Source organism: Balaenoptera borealis (assembly GCF_965194805.1).
Source record: "Balaenoptera borealis genome assembly, contig: HAP1_SCAFFOLD_1584, whole genome shotgun sequence".
Lineage (NCBI taxonomy): Eukaryota > Metazoa > Chordata > Mammalia > Artiodactyla > Balaenopteridae > Balaenoptera > Balaenoptera borealis.
Genome location: NW_028122649.1, coordinates 17,409 through 38,630, shown reverse-complemented (window position 1 = coordinate 38,630; position 21,222 = coordinate 17,409). Strand labels below are relative to the sequence as shown.

Genomic DNA, 21,222 nt, shown 5'->3' with positions numbered 1-21,222 from the left:
GATGAGCCTAGAAATAATCATATAAGGTTAAGTAACTCAAAAGGGTATGACAAATATCCTATGATATCATTTATACATGTTATCCTAAGATTGCTACCAATGAACATATTTCCACAGAAAAAGACACTCACAGACTTATGAAATAAACTAATGGTTAGCCAAAATGAAAGGTGGGAGGATGGGTAAATTAGGACTATGGGGTTAACATACATATACTAATGTATGTTAAATGTATATAAACATATAACAGATAAACTATATAAATTATATAATCACCAATACCTTTAAAATATACATTCTGTAATCACATACATGGTAACAGGATCCAAAGATGAACAGATATAGGTATGAATCATTGAGCAGATTCTGTACAGCCAGACAATCAAAACACTCAAATCAAATTTACTCCGATAAGAAATAGAAATTAAATTTAAAAACAAACATAAGTAAGGAGACATAAACTTCTGGGGGCTTGTCCCAGCACATTCCACTCTAATTTACAACCTCGGAACACGACCTCCAGGAAGACTCTGTTGCCCAAGTAACAAGAGTTGAGGACGTAATAATGCTGCCGCCTTGTGGCTGTTTTCCACAAACGCAGCTTTAAACCCAGTGCCAATGGTTGCTTATATAGTCACAAGGACTGCAGGGCTGTAAATGAGACACGCCCTCAACAATGCCCTGGGGTAGGGACTAGGAAAGAAAATTCAACACATGAGAAATTTTTCAAGAAGTCAATAAGAGGAGGGAAGTTGTACTCACTCTTTAAAAAAAGGAAAAGAAAAGAAAGGACATGCCTAAAGCTCAGTATAAGGAATTATTAGCCACATGCAAATTCAAATTCAAAAAGGTTTCAGCTCACACCAGTCATTTCCATCAGCAAAAAGTCTACAAACTATAAATGCTGAAGGGGTTTTAGAGAACTGTGTACCTTCTAGCTGCTGGTGGGATGTAAACTGGTAACAGCACTAACACAAACTGAATGGAGCTGCTTGAAAAGGTAAAAATTGAGCTACCATATGATGCGGCAGGGCACCTTTTGGGCCTATAACTTAAGACCACCAGAATCGGAAAGACAGATGCAGGCAAATGTGCACTGCAACAATATTGAAATACGAAGACATGGAAGGAAAAAAAAAGTCCATAAACAGATGAATGGACAAAGAAGAAGAGGTATATCGACAGAATGGAAGAGTAGCCTGAGGAAAAAAATGAACAATGCCGTTTTCAGGACTACAGTTGAGCCTAGAAATAATCATATAAGGTTAAGTAAGTCAAAAGGGTATGACAATAATCCTATGATATCATTCATACATGTTATCCTAAGATTGCTACCAATGAACATATTTCCACAGAAAAAGACACTCACAGACTTATCAAATAAACTAATGGTTAGCCAAAATGAAAGGTGGGAGGATGGGTAAATTAGGACTATGGGGTTAACATACATATACTAATGTTATGTTAAATGTATATAAACATAAAACAGATAAACTATATGAATTATATCATGACCAATACCTTTAAAATATACATTCTGTAATCACATACATGGTAACAGGATCCGAAGATGAACAGACATATGTAGGAATCTTTGAGCAGATTCTGTACAGCCAGACAATCAAAACACTCTAATCAAATTTACTCTGATAAGAAATAGAAATTAAATTTAAAAAACAAACATAAGTAAGGAGACATAAACTTCTGGGGGCTTGTCCCAGCACATTCCACTCTAATTTACAACCTTGGAACACTACCTCCAGGAAGACTCTATTGCTGTAGTAACAAGAGTTGAGAACGTAATAATGCTGCCGCCTTGTGGCTGTTTCCCACAACAGCAGTTTTAAACCCAGTGCTAATGGTTGCTTAATAGTCACAACGACTGCAGGGGTCTAAATGACACCTGCCCTCAAAAATTGCCCTGGGGTAGGGAATAGGCAAGAAAATTCAACACATGAGAAATTTTTTAAGAAGTCAATATGAAGAGGGAAGTTGTATTCACTCTTTAACAAAAAAAGGAAAAGAAGAAAAAGGATATGCCTAAAGCTCAGTATAAGGAATTATTAGCCACATGCGTATCCAACCTCCAAAAAGGTTTCAGCTCACACCAGTCAAATGGCCATCAGCAAAAATCTACAAACTCTAAATGCTGAAGGGGTTTTAGAGAACTGTGTAACTCCTAGATGCTGGTGGGATGTAAAGTGGTAACAGCACTAACAAAAACTGAATGGAGCTGCTTTACAAGGTAAAAATTGAGCTACCATATGATGCGAAAGGGTACCTTTTGAGCCTATAAACTAAGACCACCAGAATCAGAAAGACAGAGGCAGGCAAATGTGCACTGCAGCAATACTAAAATAGCCAAGACATGGAAGCAAAAAAAGGTCCATAAACAAATGAATGGACAAAGAAGAAGTGGTATATAGACAGAATGGAATAGTAGCCTCGGGAAAAAAATGAACAATGCCGTTTTCAGGACTACAGTTGAGCCTAGAAATAATCATATAACGTTAAGTAAGTAAAAAGGGTATGACAAATATCCTGTGATATCATTTATACATGTTATCCTAAGATTGCTACCAATGAACATATTTCCACAGAAAAAGACACTCACAGACTTATCAAATAAACTAATGGTTAGCCAAAATGAAAGGTGGGAGGATGGGTAAGTTAGGACTATGGGGTTAACATACATATACTAATGTATGTTAAATGTATATAAACATATAACATATAAACTATATGAATTATATAATCACCAATACCTTCAAAATATACCTTGTGTAATCTCATACATGGTAACAGGATCCAAAGATGATCAGATATATGTGTGACTCTTTGAGCAGATTCTGTACAGCCAGACAATCGAAACACTCGAATCAAATTTACTCCGATAAGAAATAGAATTTAAACTTAAAAAACAAACATAAGTAAGGAGACATAAACTTCTCGGGGCTTGTCCCAGCACATTTCACTCTAATTTACAACCTCGGAACACGACCTCCAGGAAGACTCTGTTGCACTACTAACAAGAGTTGAGAACGTAATAATGCTGCCGCCTTGTGGCTGTTTCCCACAACAGCAGCTTTAAACCCAGTGCTAATGGTTGCTTATATAGTCACAAGGACTGCAGGGCTGTAAATGACACACGCCCTCAAAAATGCCCTGGGGTAGGGAATAGGCAAGAAAATTCAACACATGAGAATTTTTTCAAGAAGTCAATAAGAGGAGGGAAGTTGTACTCACTCTTTAAAAAAAAAGGAAAAGAAAAAAAGGACATGCCTAAAGCTCAGTATAAGGAATTATTAGCCACATGCAAATTCAAAGTCAAAAAGGGTGCAGCTCACACCGGTCATGACCATCAGCAAAAAGTCTACAAACGATAAATGCTGAAGGGGTTTTAGAGAACTGTGTACTTTCTAGCTGCTGGTAGGATGTAAAGTGGTAACAGCACTAACGCAAACTGAATCGAGCTGCTTGAAGAGGTAAAAATTGAGCTACCATATGATGCGGCAGGGCACCTTTGGGCCTATAACCTAAGACCAACAGAATCGGAAAGACAGATGCAGGCAAATGTGCACTGAAACAATATTGAAATAGCCAAGACATGGAAGGAAAAAAAATGTCCGTAAACAGATGAATGGACAAAGACGAAGTGGTATGTACCATATGGAATAGTAGCTTCGCGAAAAAAATGAACAATGCCGTTTTTACGACTACAGTGGAGCCTAGAAATAATCATATAAGGTTAAGTAAGTCAAAAGGGTATGACAAATATCCTATGATATCATTTATACATGTTATCCTAAGATTGCTACCAATGAACATATTTCCACAGAAAAAGACACTCACAGACTTATCAAATAAACTAATGGTTAGCCAAAATGAAAGGTGGGAGGATGGGTAAATTAGGACTATGGGGTTAACATACATATACTAATGTATGTTAAATGTATATAAACATATAACAGATAAACTGTATGAATTATATAATCACCAATACCTTTAAAATATACATTCTGTGATCACATACATGGTAACAGGGTCCGAAGATGAACAGACATATGTAGGAATCATTAAGCCGATTCTGTACAGCCAGACAATCAAAACACTCCAATCAAATTTACCCCGATAAGAAATAGAAATTATATTTAAAAAACAAACATAAGTAAGGAGACATAAACTTCTGGGGGCATGTTCAAGCACATTCCACTCTAATTTACAACCTCGGAACCCTACCTCCAGGAAGACTCTGTTGCCAAAGTCACAAGAGTTGAGAACGTAATAATGCTGCCGCCTTGTGGCTGTTTCCCACAAGAGCAACTTTAAACCCAGTGCCAATGGTTGCTTATATAGTCACAAGGACTGCAGGGCTGTAAATGACTCAGGCCCTCAAAACATACCCTGGCGTAGGGAATAGGCAAGAAAATTCAAGACATGAGAAGTTTTTCAAGAAATCAATCAGAGGAGGGAAGTTGTACTCACTCTTTAAAAAAAAAGGAAAAGAAAAAAAAGGACATGCGTAAAGCTCAGTATAAGGAATTATTAGCCACATGCAAATTCAAATTCAAAAAGGTTTCAGCTCACACCAGTCAGGACCATCAGCAAAAAGTCTACAAACTATAAATGCTGAAGGGGTTTTAGAGAACTGTGTACCTTCTAGCTGCTGCTGGGATTTAAAGTGGTAACAGCACTAACGCAAACTGAATGGAGCTGCTTGAAAAGGTAAAAATTGAGCTACCATATGATGCGGCAGGGCAACTTTTGGGCCTATAAACTAAGACCACCAGAATCAGAAAGACAGAGGCAGGCAAATGTGCACTGCAGCAATACTGAAATAGCCAAGACATGGAAGCAAAAAAAGGTCCATAAACAGATGAATGGGCAAAGAAGAAGTTGTATATGGACAGAATGGAATGCTAGCCTTGGGAAAAAATGAAGAATGCCGTTTTCAGGACTACAGTTGAGCCTATAAATATTCATATAACTTTAAGTAAGTAAAAAGGGTATGACAAATATCCTATGATATCATTTATACATGTTATCCTAAGATTGCTACCAATGAACATATTTCCACAGAAAAAGACACTCACAGACTTATCAAATAAACTAATGGTTAGCCAAAATGAAAGGTGGGAGGATGGGTAAATTAGGACTATGGGGTTAACATACATATACTAATGTTATGTTAAATGTATATAAACATATAACAGATAAACTATATTAATTATATAATCACCAATACCTTTAAAATATACATTCTGTAATCACATACATGGTAACAGGATCCGAAGATGAACAGACATATGTAGGAGTCTTTTAGCAGATTCTGTACAGCCAGACAATCAAAACACTCTAATCAAATTTACTCTGATAAGAAATAGAAATTAAATTTAATAAACAAACATAAGTAAGGAGACATAAACTTCTGGGGGCTTGTCCCAGCACATTCCACTCTAATTTACAACCTTGGAACACTACCTCCAGGAAGACTCTATTGCTGTAGTAACAAGAGTTGAGAACGTAATAATGCTGCCGCCTTGTGGCTGTTTCCCACAACAGCAGTTTTAAACCCAGTGCTAATGGTTGCTTAATAGTCACAACGACTGCAGGGGTCTAAATGACACATGCCCTCAAAAATTGCCCTGGGGTAGGGAATAGGCAAGAAAATTCAACACATGAGAAATTTTTCAAGAAGTCAATATGAAGAGGGAAGTTGTATTCACGCTTTAACAAAAAAAGGAAAAGAAGAAAAAGGATATGCCTAAAGCTCAGTATAAGGAATTATTAGCCACATGCGTATCCAACCTCCAAAAAGGTTTCAGCTCACACCAGTCAAATGGCCATCAGCAAAAATCTACAAACTCTAAATGCTGAAGGGGTTTTAGAGAACTGTGTAACTCCTAGATGCTGGTGGGATATAAAGTGGTAACAGCACTAACAAAAACTGAATGGAGCTGCTTTACAAGGTAAAAATTGAGCTACCATATGATGCGAAAGGGTACATTTTGAGCCTATAAACTAAGACCACCAGAATGAGAAAGACAGAGGCAGGCAAATGTGCACTGCAGCAATACTAAAATAGCCAAGACATGGAAGCAAAAAAAGGTCCATCAACAGATGAATGGAAAAAGAAGAAGTGGTATATGGACAGAATGGAATAGTAGCCTCAGGAAAAATATGAACAATGCCGTTTTCAGGACTACAGTTGGACCTAGAAATAATCATATAACGTTAAGTAAGTCAAAAGGGTATGAGAAATATCCTATGATATCATTTATACATGTTATCCTAAGATTGCTACCAATGAACACATTTCCACAGAAAAAGACACTCACAGACTTATCAAATAAACTAATGGTAAGCCAAAATGAAAGGTGGGAAAATGGGTAAATTAGGACTATGGGGTTAACATACATATACTAATGTATGTTAAATGTATATAAACATATAACAAATAAACTATATGTATTATATAATCACCAAGACCTTTAAAATATACATTTTGTAATCACATACATGGTAACAGGATCCGAAGATGAACAGACATATGCATGAATCATTGAGCAGATTCTGTACAGCCAGACAATGAAAACACTCTAATCAAATTTACTCCGATAAGAAATAGAATTTAAACTTAAAAAACAAACATAAGTAAGGAGACATAAACTTCTGGGGGCTTGTCCCAGTACATTCCACTCTAATTTACCACCTCGGAACACGACCTCCAGGAAGACTCTGTTGCACTACTAACAAGAGTTGAGAACGTAATAATGCTGCCGCCTTGTGGCTGTTTCCCACAACAGCAGCTTTAAACCCAGTGCTTATGGTTGCTTATATAGTCACAAGGACTGCAGGGCTGTAAATGACACACGCCCTCAAAAATGCCCTGGGGTAGGGAATAGGCAAGAAAATTCAACACATGAGAATTTTTTCAAGAAGTCAATCAGAGGAAGGAAGTTGTACTCACTCTTTAAAAAAAAGGAAAAGACAAAAAGGACATGCCTAAAGCTCAGTATAAGGAATTATTAGCCACATGCAAATTCAAAGTCAAAAAGAGTGCAGCTCACACCGGTCATGACCATAAGCCAAAAGTCTACAAACGATAAATGCTGAAGGGGTTTTAGAGAACTGTGTACTTTCTAGCTGCTGGTGGGATGTAAAGTGGTAACAGCACTAACTCAAACTGAATCGAGCTGCTTGGAGAGGTAAAAATTGAGCTACCATATGATGCGGCAGGGCACCTTTGGGCCTATAACCTAAGACCACCAGAATCGGAAAGACAGATGCAGGCAAATGTGCACTGAAACAATATTGAAATAGCCAAGGCATGGAAGGAAAAAAAATGTCCATAAACAGATGAATGGACAAAGAAGAAGTGGTAAATGTACCATATGGAATAGTAGCTTCGCGAAAAAAATGAACAATGCCGTTTTTACGACTACAGTGGAGCCTAGAAATAATCATATAAGGTTAAGTAAGTCAAAAGGGTATGACAAATATCCTATGATATCATTTATACATGTTATCCTAAGATTGCTACCAATGAACATATTTCCACAGAAAAAGACACTCACAGACTTATCAAATAAACTAATGGTTAGCCAAAATGAAAGGTGGGAGGATGGGTAAATTAGGACTATGGGGTTAACATACATATACTAATGTATGTTAAATGTATATAAACATATAACAGATAAACTATATGAATTATATAATTACCAAGACCTTTAAAATATACATTTTGTAATCACATACATGGTAACGGGATCCGAAGATGAACAGACATATGCATGAATCATTGAGCAGATTCTGTACAGCCAGACAATCAAAACACTCCAATCAAATTTACCCCGATAAGAAATAGAAATTAAATTTAAAAAACAAACATAAGTAAGGAGACATAAACTTCTGCGGCTTGTCCCACCACATTCCACTCTAATTTACAACCTTGGAACACTACCTCCAGGAAGAGTCTGTTGCCCTAGTAACAAGAGATGAGAACGTAATAATGCTGCCGCCTTGTGGCTCTTTCCCACAAGAGCAGCTTTAAACCCAGTGCCAATGGTTGCTTATATAGTCACAAGGACTGCAGGGCTGTAAATGAGACACGCCCTCAACAATGCCCTGGGGTAGGGAATAGGAAAGAAAATTCTACACATGAGAAATTTTTCAAGAAGTCAATAAGAGGAGGGAAGTTGTACTCACTCTTTAAAAAAAGGAAAAGAGAAAAAAGGACATGCCTAAAGCTCAGTATAAGGAATTATTAGCCACATGCAAATTCAAATTCAAAAAGGTTTCACCTCACACCAGTCATTTCCATCAGGAAAAAATCTACAAACTATAAATGCTGAAGGGGTGTTAGAGAACTGTGTACCTTCTAGCTGCTGGTGGGATGTAAAGTAGTAACAGCACTAACACAAACTGAATGGAGCTGCTTGAAAAGGTAAAAATTGTGCTACCATATGATGCGGCAGGGCACCTTTTGCGCCTATAACTTAAGACCACCAGAATCGTAAAGACAGATGCAGGCAAATGTGCACTGCAACAATATTGAAATACGAAGACATGGAAGGAAAAAAAAAGTCCATAAACAGATGAATGGACAAAGAAGAAGAGGTATATGGACAGAATGGAAGAGTAGCCTCAGGAAAAAAATGAACAATGCCGTTTTCAGGACTACAGATGAGCCTAGAAATAATCATATAAGGTTAAGTAAGTCAAAAGGGTATGACAATTATCCTATGATATCATTCACACATGTTATCCTAAGATTGCTACCAATGAACATATTTGCACAGAAAAAGACACTCACAGACTTATCAAATAAACTAATGGTTAGCCAAAATGAAAGGTGGGAGAATGGGTAAATTAGGACTATGGGATTAACATACATATACTAATGTATGTTAAATGTATATAAACATATAACATATAAACTATATGAATTATATAATCACCTATACCTTCAAAATATACATTCTGTAAACAAACACATTGTAACAGCATCTGAAGATGAACTGACATATGTATGAATCATTGAGCAGATTCTGTACAGCCAGACAATGAAAACACTCTAATCAAATTTACTCCGATAAGAAATAGAATTTAAACTTAAAAAACAAACATAAGTAAGGAGACATAAACTTCTGGGGGCTTGTCCCAGCACATTCCACTCTAATTTACCACCTCGGAACACGACCTCCAGGAAGACTCTGTTGCACTACTAACAAGAGTTGAGAACGTAATAATGCTGCCGCCTTGTGGCTGTTTCCCACAACAGCAGCATTAAACCCAGTGCTAATGGTTGCTTAATAGTCACAAGGACTGCAGGGCTCTAAATGACACCTGCCCTGAAAAATGCCCTGGGGTAGGGAATAGGCAAGAAAATTCAACACATGAGAAATTTCTCAAGAAGTCAATAAGAGGAGGGAAGTTGTACTCACTCTTTAAAAAAAAAGGAAAAGAAAAAAAAGGACATGCCTAAAGCTCAGTATAAGGAATTATTAGACACATGCAAATTCAAATTCAACAAGGTTTCTGCTCACACCAGTCATTTCCATCAGCAAAATGTCTATAAACTATAAATGCTGAAGGGGTTTTAGAGAACTGTGTACCTTCTAGCTGCTGGTGGGATGTAAAGTGGTAACAGCACTAACGCAAACTGAATGGAGCTGCTTGAAAAGGTAAAAATTAAGCTACCATATGATGCGGCAGGTCACCTTTTGGGCCTATAACCTAAGACCACCTGAATCGGAAAGACACAGGCAGGCAAATGAGCACTGCAGCAATATTGAAATAGCCAAGACATGGAAGCAGAAAAAAGGTTCATAAACAGATGAATGGACAAAGAAGAAGTGGTATACGTACCAAATAGAATAGTAGCCTCGGGAAAAAAATGAACAATGCCGTTTTCAGGACTACAGTTGAGCCTAGAAATAATCATATAAGGTTAAGTAACTCAAAAGGGTACGACAAATATCCTATGATAACATTTATACATGTTATACTAAGATAGCTACCAATGAACATATTTCCACAGAAAAAGACACTCACAGACTTATGAAATAAACTAATGGTTAGCCAAAATGAAAGGTGGGAGGATGGGTTAACTAGGACTATGGGGTTAACATACATATACTAATGTATGTTAAGTGTATAAAAACATATAACAGATAAACAGTATGAATTATATAATCACCAATACCTTTAAAATATACATTTTGTAATCACATAAATGGTAACAGGACCCGAGGATGAACAGACATATGTATGAATCATTGAGCAGATTCTGTACAGCCAGGCAATCAAAACACTAAAATCAAATTTACTCCGATAAGAAATAGAAATTAAATTTAAAAAACAAACATAAGTAAGGAGACATAAACTTCTGGAGGCTTGTCCCAGCACATTCCACTCTAATTTACAACCTCGGAACACTACCTCCAGGAAGACTCTGTTGCCATAGTAACAAGAGTTGAGAACGTAATAATGCTGCCGCCTTGTGGCTGTTTCCCACAACAGCAGCTTTAAACCCAGTGCTAATGGTTGCTTAATAGTCAAAACGACTGCAGGGGTCTAAATGACACCTGCCCTCAAAAAATGCCCTGGGGTAGGGAATACGCAAGAAAATTCAACACATGAGAAATTTTTCAAAAAGTGAATATGAAGAGGGAAGTTGTACTCACACTTTAACAAAAAAAGGAAAAGAAGAAAAAGGATATGCCTAAAGATCAGTATAAGGAATTATTCGCCACATGCGTATCCAACCTCCAAAAAGGTTTCAGCTCACACCAGTCAAATGGCCATCAGCAAAAGTCTACAAACTATAAATGATGAAGGGGTTTTAGAGAAATGTATACCTTCTATCTGCTGCTGGGATGTAAAGTGGTAACAGCACTAACGCAAACTGAATGGAGCTGCTTGAAAAGGTAAAAATTGAGCTACCATATGATGCGGCAGGGCACCTCTTCGGCTTATAACCTAAGACTACCAGAATCGGAAAGACACAGGCAGTCAAATGTGCACTGCAGCAATATGGAAATAGCAAAGACATGGAAGCAAAAAAAATGTCCATAAACAGATGAATGGACAGAGAAGAAGTGGTATATGGACAGAATGCAATAGTAGCCTCGGGGAAAAAATGAACAATGCCGTTTTAAGGACTAGAGTTGAGCCTAGAAATAATCATATAAGGTTAAGTAAGTCAAAAGGGTATGACAAATATCCTATGATATCATTTATACATGTTATCCTAAGATTGCTACCAATGAACATATTTCCACAGAAAAAGACACTCACAGACTTATGAAATAAACTAATTGTTAGCCAAAATGAAAGGTGGGAGGATGGGTAAATTAGGACTATGGGGTTAACATACATATACTAATGTATGTTAAGTGTATAAAAACATATAACAGATAAACTGTATGAATTATATAATCACCAATACCTTTAAAATATACATTCTGTAATCACATACATGGTAACAGAATCCGAAGATGAACAGACATATGTAGGAATCATTGAGCAGTTTCTGTACAGCCAGACAATCAAAACACTCTAATCAAATTTACTCCGATAAGAAATAGAAATTTAATATAAAAAACAAACCTAAGTAAGGAGACATAAACTTCTGGGGGCTTGTCCCAGCACATTCCACTCTAATTTACAACCTCGGAACACTACCTCCAGGAAGATTCTGTTGCCCTAGTAACAAGAGATGAGAACGTAATAATGCTGCCGCCTTGTGGCTCTTTGCCACAACAGCAGCTTTAAACCCAGTGCTAATGGTTGCTTAATAGTCACATGGACTGCAGGGCTCTAAATGACACCTGCCCTGAAAAATGCCCTGTGGTAGGAAATAGGCAATAATATTCAACACATGAGAAATTTTTCAAGAAATCAATAAGAGGAGGGAAGTTGTACTCACTCTTTAAAAAAAAAGGAAAAGAAAAAAAAGGACATGCCTAAAGCTCAGTAGAATGAATTATTGGACACATGCAAATTCAAATTCAAAAAGGTTTCAGCTCACACCAGTCGTTTCCATCAGCAAAATGTCTACAAACTATAAATGCTGAAGGGGTTTTAGAGAACTGTGTACCTTCTAGCTGCTGGTGGGATGTAAAGTGGTAACAGCACTAACACAAACTGAATGGAGCTGCTTGAAAAGATAAAAATTGAGCTACCATATGATGCGGCAGGTCACCTTTTGGGCCTATAACCTAAGACCACCTGAATCGGAAAGACACAGGCAGGCAAATGAGCACTGCAGCAATATTGAAATAGCCAAGACATGGAAGCAGAAAAAAGGTTCATAAACAGATGAATGGACAAAGAATAAGTGGTATACGTACCAAATAGAATAGTAGCCTCGGGAAAAAAATGAACAATGCCGTTTTCAGGACTACAGTTGAGCCTAGAAATAATCATATAAGGTTAAGTAACTCAAAAGGGTACGACAAATATCCTATGATAATATTTATACATGTTATCCTAAGATTGCTACCAATGAACATATTTCCCACAGAAAAAGACACTCACAGACTTATGAAATAAACTAATGGTTAGCAAAATGAAAGGTGGGAGGATGGGTAAATTAGGACTATGGGGTTAACATACATATACTAATGTATGTTAAGTGTATAAAAACATATAACAGATAAACTGTATGAATTATATAATCACCAATACCTTTAAAATATACATTTTGTAATCACATACATGGTAACAGGACCCGAAGATGAACAGACATATGTATGAATCATTGAGCAGATCCTGTACAGCCAGGCAATCAAAACACTCTAATCAAATTTACACTGATAAGAAATAAAAATGAAATTTAAAAACAAACATAAGTAAGGAGACATAAACTTCTGGGGGCTTGTCCCAGCACATTCCACTCTAATTTACAACCTCAGAACACTACCTCCATGAATATTCTGTTGCCCTAGTAACAAGAGTTGAGAAAGTAATAATGCTGACGCCTTGTGGCTGTTTCCCACAACAGCAGCTTTAAACCCAGTGCTAATGGTTGCTTAATAGTCACAACGACTGCAGGGGTCTAAATGACACCTGCCCTCAAAAAGTGCCCTTGGGTAGGGAATAGGCAACAAAATTCAACACATGAGAAATTTTTCAAAAAGTGAATATGAAGAGGGAAGTTGTACTCACACTTTAACAAAAAAAGGAAAAGAAGAAAAAGGATATGCCTAAAGATCAGTATAAGGAATTATTCGCCACATGCGTATCCAACCTCCATAAAGGTTTCAGCTCACAACAGTCAAATGGCCATCAGCAAAAGTCTACAAACTATAAATGCTGAAGGTGTTTTAGAGAAATGTGTACCTTCTATCTGCTGCTGGGATGTAAAGTGGTAACAGCACTAACGCAAACTGAATGGAGCCGCTTGAAAAGGTAGAAATTGAGCTACCATATGATGCGGCAGGGCACCTCTCGGGCTTATAACCTAAGACCACCAGAATCGGAAAGACACAGGCAGTCAAATGTGCACTGCAGCAATACTGAAATAGCCAAGACATGGAAGCAAAAAAAGGTCCATAAACAGATGAATGGACAGAGAAGAAGTGGTATATGGACAGAATGGAATAGTAGCCTCGGGGAAAAAATGAACAATGCCGTTTTCAGGACTACAGTAGAGCCTAGAAATAATAATATAAGGTTAAGTAAGTCAAAAGGGTATGACAAATATCCTATGATATCATTTGTACATGTTATCCTAAGATTGCTACCAATGAACATATTTCCACAGAAAAAGACACTCACAGACTTATGAAATAAACTAATGGTTAGCCAAAATGAAAGGGGGGAGGATGGGTAAATTAGGACTATGGGATTAACATAAATATACTAATGTATGTTACATGCATATAAACATATAACAGATAAACTATATGAATTATATAATCACCAATACCTTTAAAATATACATTCTGTATTCACATACATGGTAACAGAATCCGAAGATGAACAGACATATGTAGGAATCATTGAGCAGATTCTGTACAGCCAGACAATCAAAAAACTCTAATCAAATTTACTCCAAAAAGAAATAGAATTAAATTTAAAAAACAAACATAAGTAAGGAGACATAAACTTCTGGGGGCTCGTCCCAGCACATTCCACTCTAATTTACAACCACAGAACACTACCTCCAGGAAGATTCTGTTGCCCTAGTAACAAGAGATGAGAACGTAATAATGCTGCCGCCTTGTGGCTGTTTCCCACAACAGCAGCATTAAACCCAGTGCTAATGGTTGCTTAATAGTCACAAGGACTGCAGGGCTCTAAATGACACCTGCCCTGAAAAATGCCCTGGGGTAGGGAATAGGCAAGAAAATTCAACACATGAGAAATTTTTCAAGAAGTCAATAAGAGGAGGGAAGTTGTACTCACCCTTTAAAAAAAAAGGAAAAGAAAAAAAAGGACATGCCTAAAGCTCAGTATAAGGAATTATTAGACACATGCAAATGCAAATTCAACAAGGTTTCAGCTCACACCAGTCATTTCCATCAGCAAAATGTCTATAAACTATAAATGCTGAAGGGGTTTTAGAGAACTGTGTACCTTCTAGCTGCTGGTGGGATGTAAAGTGGTAACAGCACTAACGCAAACTGAATGGAGCTGCTTGAAAAGGTAAAAATTGAGCTACCATATGATGCGGCAGGGCACCTCTTCGGCTTATAACCTAAGACTACCAGAATCGGAAAGACACAGGCAGTCAAATGTGCACTGCAGCAATATGGAAATAGCAAAGACATGGAAGCAAAAAAAATGTCCATAAACAGATGAATGGACAAAGAAGAAGTGGTATACGTACCAAATAGAATAGTAGCCTCGGGAAAAAAATGAACAATGCCGTTTTCAGGACTACAGTTGAGCCTAGAAATAATCATATAAGGTTAACTAACTCAAAAGGGTACGACAAATATCCTATGATAACATTTATACATGTTATACTAAGATAGCTACCAATGAACATATTTCCACAGAAAAAGACACTCACAGACTTATGAAATAAACTAATGGTTAGACAAAATGAAAGGTGGGAGGATGGGTAAACTAGGACTATGGGGTTAACATACATATACTAATGTATGTTAAGTGTATAAAAACATATAACAGATAAACTGTATGAATTATATAATCACCAATACCTTTAAAATATACATTCTGTAATCACATACATGGTAACAGAATCCGAAGATGAACAGACATATGTAGGAATCATTGAGCAGTTTCTGTACAGCCAGACAATCAAAACACTCTAATCAAATTTACTCCGATAAGAAATAGAAATTACATTTAAAAAACAAACCTAAGTAAGGAGACATAAACTTCTGGGGGCTTGTCCCAGCACATTCCACTCTAATTTACAACCTCGGAACACTACCTCCAGGAAGATTCTGTTGCCCTAGTAACAAGAGATGAGAACGTAATAATGCTGCCGCCTTGTGGCTCTTTCCCACAACAGCAGCTTTAAACCCAGTGCTAATGGTTGCTTAATAGTCACATGGACTGCAGGGCTCTAAATGACACCTGCCCTGAAAAATGCCCTGGGGTAGGGAATAGGCAAGAATATTCAACACATGAGAAATTTTTCAAGAAGTCAATAAGAGGAGGGAAGTTGTACTCACTCTTTAAAAAAAAGGAAAAGAAAAAAATGGACATGCCTAAAGCTCAGTAGAATGAATTATTAGACACATGCAAATTCAAATTCAAAAAGGTTTCAGCTCACACCAGTCGTTTCCATCAGCAAAATGTCTACAAACTATAAATGCTGAAGGGGTTTTAGAGAACTGTGTACCTTCTAGCTGCTGGTGGGATGTAAAGTGGTAACAGCACTAACGCAAACTGAATGGAGCTGCTTGAAAAGATAAAAATTGAGCTACCATATGATGCGGCAGGTCACCTTTTGGGCCTATAACCTAAGACCACCTGAATCGGAAAGACACAGGCAGGCAAATGAGCACTGCAGCAATATTGAAATAGCCAAGACATGGAAGCAGAAAAAAGGTTCATAAACAGATGAATGGACAAAGAAGAAGTGGTATACGTACCAAATAGAATAGTAGCCTCGGGAAAAAAATGAACAATGCCGTTTTCAGGACTACAGTTGAGCCTAGAAATAATCATATAAGGTTAAGTAACTCAAAAGTGTACGACAAATATCCTATGAAAACATTTATACATGTTATCCTAAGATTGCTACCAATGAACATATTTCCACAGAAAAAGACACTCACAGACTTATCAAATAAACTAATGGTTAGCCAAAATGAAAGGTGGGAGGATGGGTAAATTAGGACTATGGGGTTAACATACATATACTAATGTATGTTAAGTGTATAAAAACATATAACAGATAAACAGTATGAATTATATAATCACCAATACCTTTAAAATATACATTTTGTAATCACATAAATGGTAACAGGACCCGAGGATGAACTGACATATGTATGAATCATTGAGCAGATTCTGTACAGCCAGGCAATCAAAACACTAAAATCAAATTTACTCCGATAAGAAATAGAAATTAAATTTAAAAAACAAACATAAGTAAGGGGACATAAACTTCTGGAGGCTTGTCCCAGCACATTCCACTCTAATTTACAACCTCAGAACACTACCTCCATGAATATTCTGTTGCCCTAGTAACAAGAGTTGAGAAAGTAATAATGCTGACGCCTTGTGGCTGTTTCCCACAACAGCAGCTTTAAACCCAGTGCTAATGGTTGCTTAATAGTCACAACGACTGCAGGGGTCTAAATGACACCTGCCCTCAAAAAGTGCCCTTGGGTAGGGAATAGGCAAGAAAATTCAACACATGAGAAATTTTTCAAGAAGTCAATAAGAGGAGGGAAGTTGTACTCACCCTTTAAAAAAAAAGGAAAAGAAAAAAAAGGACATGCCTAAAGCTCAGTATAAGGAATTATTAGACACATGCAAATGCAAATTCAACAAGGTTTCAGCTCACACCAGTCATTTCCATCAGCAAAATGTCTATAAACTATAAATGCTGAAGGGGTTTTAGAGAACTGTGTACCTTCTAGCTGCTGGTGGGATGTAAAGTGGTAACAGCACTAACGCAAACTGAATGGAGCTGCTTGAAAAGGTAAAAATTGAGCTACCATATGATGCGGCAGGGCACCTCTTCGGCTTATAACCTAAGACTACCAGAATCGGAAAGACACAGGCAGTCAAATGTGCACTGCAGCAATATGGAAATAGCAAAGACATGGAAGCAAAAAAAATGTCCATAAACAGATGAATGGACAAAGAAGAAGTGGTATACGTACCAAATAGAATAGTAGCCTCGGGAAAAAAATGAACAATGCCGTTTTCAGGACTACAGTTGAGCCTAGAAATAATCATATAAGGTTAACTAACTCAAAAGGGTACGACAAATATCCTATGATAACATTTATACATGTTATACTAAGATAGCTACCAATGAACATATTTCCACAGAAAAAGACACTCACAGACTTATGAAATAAACTAATGGTTAGACAAAATGAAAGGTGGGAGGATGGGTAAACTAGGACTATGGGGTTAACATACATATACTAATGTATGTTAAGTGTATAAAAACATATAACAGATAAACTGTATGAATTATATAATCACCAATACCTTTAAAATATACATTCTGTAATCACATACATGGTAACAGAATCCGAAGATGAACAGACATATGTAGGAATCATTGAGCAGTTTCTGTACAGCCAGACAATCAAAACACTCTAATCAAATTTACTCCGATAAGAAATAGAAATTACATTTAAAAAACAAACCTAAGTAAGGAGACATAAACTTCTGGGGGCTTGTCCCAGCACATTCCACTCTAATTTACAACCTCGGAACACTACCTCCAGGAAGATTCTGTTGCCCTAGTAACAAGAGATGAGAACGTAATAATGCTGCCGCCTTGTGGCTCTTTCCCACAACAGCAGCTTTAAACCCAGTGCTAATGGTTGCTTAATAGTCACATGGACTGCAGGGCTCTAAATGACACCTGCCCTGAAAAATGCCCTGGGGTAGGGAATAGGCAAGAATATTCAACACATGAGAAATTTTTCAAGAAGTCAATAAGAGGAGGGAAGTTGTACTCACTCTTTAAAAAAAAAGGAAAAGAAAAAAATGGACATGCCTAAAGCTCAGTAGAATGAATTATTAGACACATGCAAATTCAAATTCAAAAAGGTTTCAGCTCACACCAGTCGTTTCCATCAGCAAAATGTCTACAAACTATAAATGCTGAAGGGGTTTTAGAGAACTGTGTACCTTCTAGCTGCTGGTGGGATGTAAAGTGGTAACAGCACTAACGCAAACTGAATGGAGCTGCTTGAAAAGATAAAAATTGAGCTACCATATGATGCGGCAGGTCACCTTTTGGGCCTATAACCTAAGACCACCTGAATCGGAAAGACACAGGCAGGCAAATGAGCACTGCAGCAATATTGAAATAGCCAAGACATGGAAGCAGAAAAAAGGTTCATAAACAGATGAATGGACAAAGAAGAAGTGGTATACGTACCAAATAGAATAGTAGCCTCGGGAAAAAAATGAACAATGCCGTTTTCAGGACTACAGTTGAGCCTAGAAATAATCATATAAGGTTAAGTAACTCAAAAGTGTACGACAAATATCCTATGAAAACATTTATACATGTTATCCTAAGATTGCTACCAATGAACATATTTCCACAGAAAAAGACACTCACAGACTTATCAAATAAACTAATGGTTAGCCAAAATGAAAGGTGGGAGGATGGGTAAATTAGGACTATGGGGTTAACATACATATACTAATGTATGTTAAGTGTATAAAAACATATAACAGATAAACTGTATGAATTATATAATCACCAATACCTTTAAAATATACATTTTGTAATCACATACATGGTAACAGGACCCGAAGATGAACAGACATATGTATGAATCATTGAGCAGATTCTGTACAGGCAGGCAATCAAAACACTCTAATCAAATTTACTCTGATAAGAAATAGAAATTAAATTTAAAAAACAAACATAAGTAAGGAGACATAAACTTCTGGGGGCTTGTCCCAGCACATTCCACTCTAATTTACAACCTCAGAACACTACCTCCATGAATATTCTGTTGCCCTAGTAACAAGAGTTGAGAAAGTAATAATGCTGACGCCTTGTGGCTGTTTCCCACAACAGCAGCTTTAAACCCAGTGCTAATGGTTGCTTAATAGTCACAACGACTGCAGGGGTCTAAATGACACCTGCCCTCAAAAAGTGCCCTTGGGTAGGGAATAGGCAACAAAATTCAACACATGAGAAATTTTTCAAAAAGTGAATATGAAGAGGGAAGTTGTACTCACACTTTAACAAAAAAAGGAAAAGAAGAAAAAGGATATGCCTAAAGATCAGTATAAGGAATTATTCGCCACATGCGTATCCAACCTCCATAAAGGTTTCAGCTCACAACAGTCAAATGGCCATCAGCAAAAGTCTACAAACTATAAATGCTGAAGGTGTTTTAGAGAAATGTGTACCTTCTATCTGCTGCTGGGATGTAAAGTGGTAACAGCACTAACGCAAACTGAATGGAGCCGCTTGAAAAGGTAGAAATTGAGCTACCATATGATGCGGCAGGGCACCTCTCGGGCTTATAACCTAAGACCACCAGAATCGGAAAGACACAGGCAGTCAAATGTGCACTGCAGCAATACTGAAATAGCCAAGACATGGAAGCAAAAAAAGGTCCATAAACAGATGAATGGACAGAGAAGAAGTGGTATATGGACAGAATGGAATAGTAGCCTCGGGAAAAAAATGAACAATGCCGTTTTCAGGACTACAGTAGAGCCTAGAAATAATAATATAAGGTTAAGTAAGTCAAAAGGGTATGACAAATATCCTATGATATCATTTGTACATGTTATCCTAAGATTGCTACCAATGAACATATTTCCACAGAAAAAGACACTCACAGACTTATGAAATAAACTAATGGTTAGCCAAAATGAAAGGGGGGAGGATGGGTAAATTAGGACTATGGGATTAACATAAATATACTAATGTATGTTACATGCATATAAACATATAACAGATAAACTATATGAATTATATAATCACCAATACCTTTAAAATATACATTCTGTATTCACATACATGGTAACAGAATCCGAAGATGAACAGACATATGTAGGAATCATTGAGCAGATTCTGTACAGCCAGACAATCAAAAAACTCTAATCAAATTTACTCCAAAAAGAAATAGAATTAAATTTAAAAAACAAACATAAGTAAGGAGACATAAACTTCTGGGGGCTCGTCCCAGCACATTCCACTCTAATTTACAACCACAGAACACTACCTCCAGGAAGATTCTGTTGCCCTAGTAACAAGAGATGAGAACGTAATAATGCTGCCGCCTTGTGGCTGTTTCCCACAACAGCAGCATTAAACCCAGTGCTAATGGTTGCTTAATAGTCACAAGGACTGCAGGGCTCTAAATGACACCTGCCCTGAAAAATGCCCTGGGGTAGGGAATAGGCAAGAAAATTCAACACATGAGAAATTTTTCAAGAAGTCAATAAGAGGAGGGAAGTTGTACTCACCCTTTAAAAAAAAAGGAAAAGAAAAAAAAGGACATGCCTAAAGCTCAGTATAAGGAATTATTAGACACATGCAAATGCAAATTCAACAAGGTTTCAGCTCACACCAGTCATTTCCATCAGCAAAATGTCTATAAACTATAAATGCTGAAGGGGTTTTAGAGAACTGTGTACCTTCTAGCTGCTGGTGGGATGTAAAGTGGTAACAGCACTAACGCAAACTGAATGGAGCTGCTTGAAAAGGTAAAAATTGAGCTACCATATGATGCGGCAGGGCACCTCTTCGGCTTATAACCTAAGACTACCAGAATCGGAAAGACACAGGCAGTCAAATGTGCACTGCAGCAATATGGAAATAGCAAAGACATGGAAGCAAAAAAAATGTCCATAAACAGATGAATGGACAAAGAAGAAGTGGTATACGTACCAAATAGAATAGTAGCCTCGGGAAAAAAATGAACAATGCCGTTTTCAGGACTACAGTTGAGCCTAGAAATAATCATATAAGGTTAACTAACTCAAAAGGGTACGACAAATATCCTATGATAACATTTATACATGTTATACTAAGATAGCTACCAATGAACATATTTCCACAGAAAA

At 37.1% G+C, this 21,222-nt stretch overlaps 3 long non-coding RNA genes across 3 annotated transcripts; all 3 read left to right on the top strand.

The window, feature by feature from the left end:
* Nucleotides 1-9,762: 9,762 nt before the first annotated feature.
* LOC309622113 lies at nt 9,763-11,541 on the top strand. Its single transcript, XR_014240521.1, has 2 exons — nt 9,763-9,951; nt 11,197-11,541. It is a non-coding gene; the product is annotated as an uncharacterized lncRNA (long non-coding RNA).
* Nucleotides 11,542-12,017: 476 nt separating this feature from the next.
* Nucleotides 12,018-14,025, top strand: LOC309622114. The gene is made up of 2 exons (XR_014240522.1): nt 12,018-12,437; nt 13,681-14,025. It is a non-coding gene; the product is annotated as an uncharacterized lncRNA (long non-coding RNA).
* A 4,186-nt stretch (nt 14,026-18,211) lies between these two features.
* On the top strand, nt 18,212-20,232 carry LOC309622111. The gene is made up of 2 exons (XR_014240520.1): nt 18,212-18,643; nt 19,888-20,232. It is a non-coding gene; the product is annotated as an uncharacterized lncRNA (long non-coding RNA).
* The last annotated feature ends 990 nt before the right edge of the window (nt 20,233-21,222 follow it).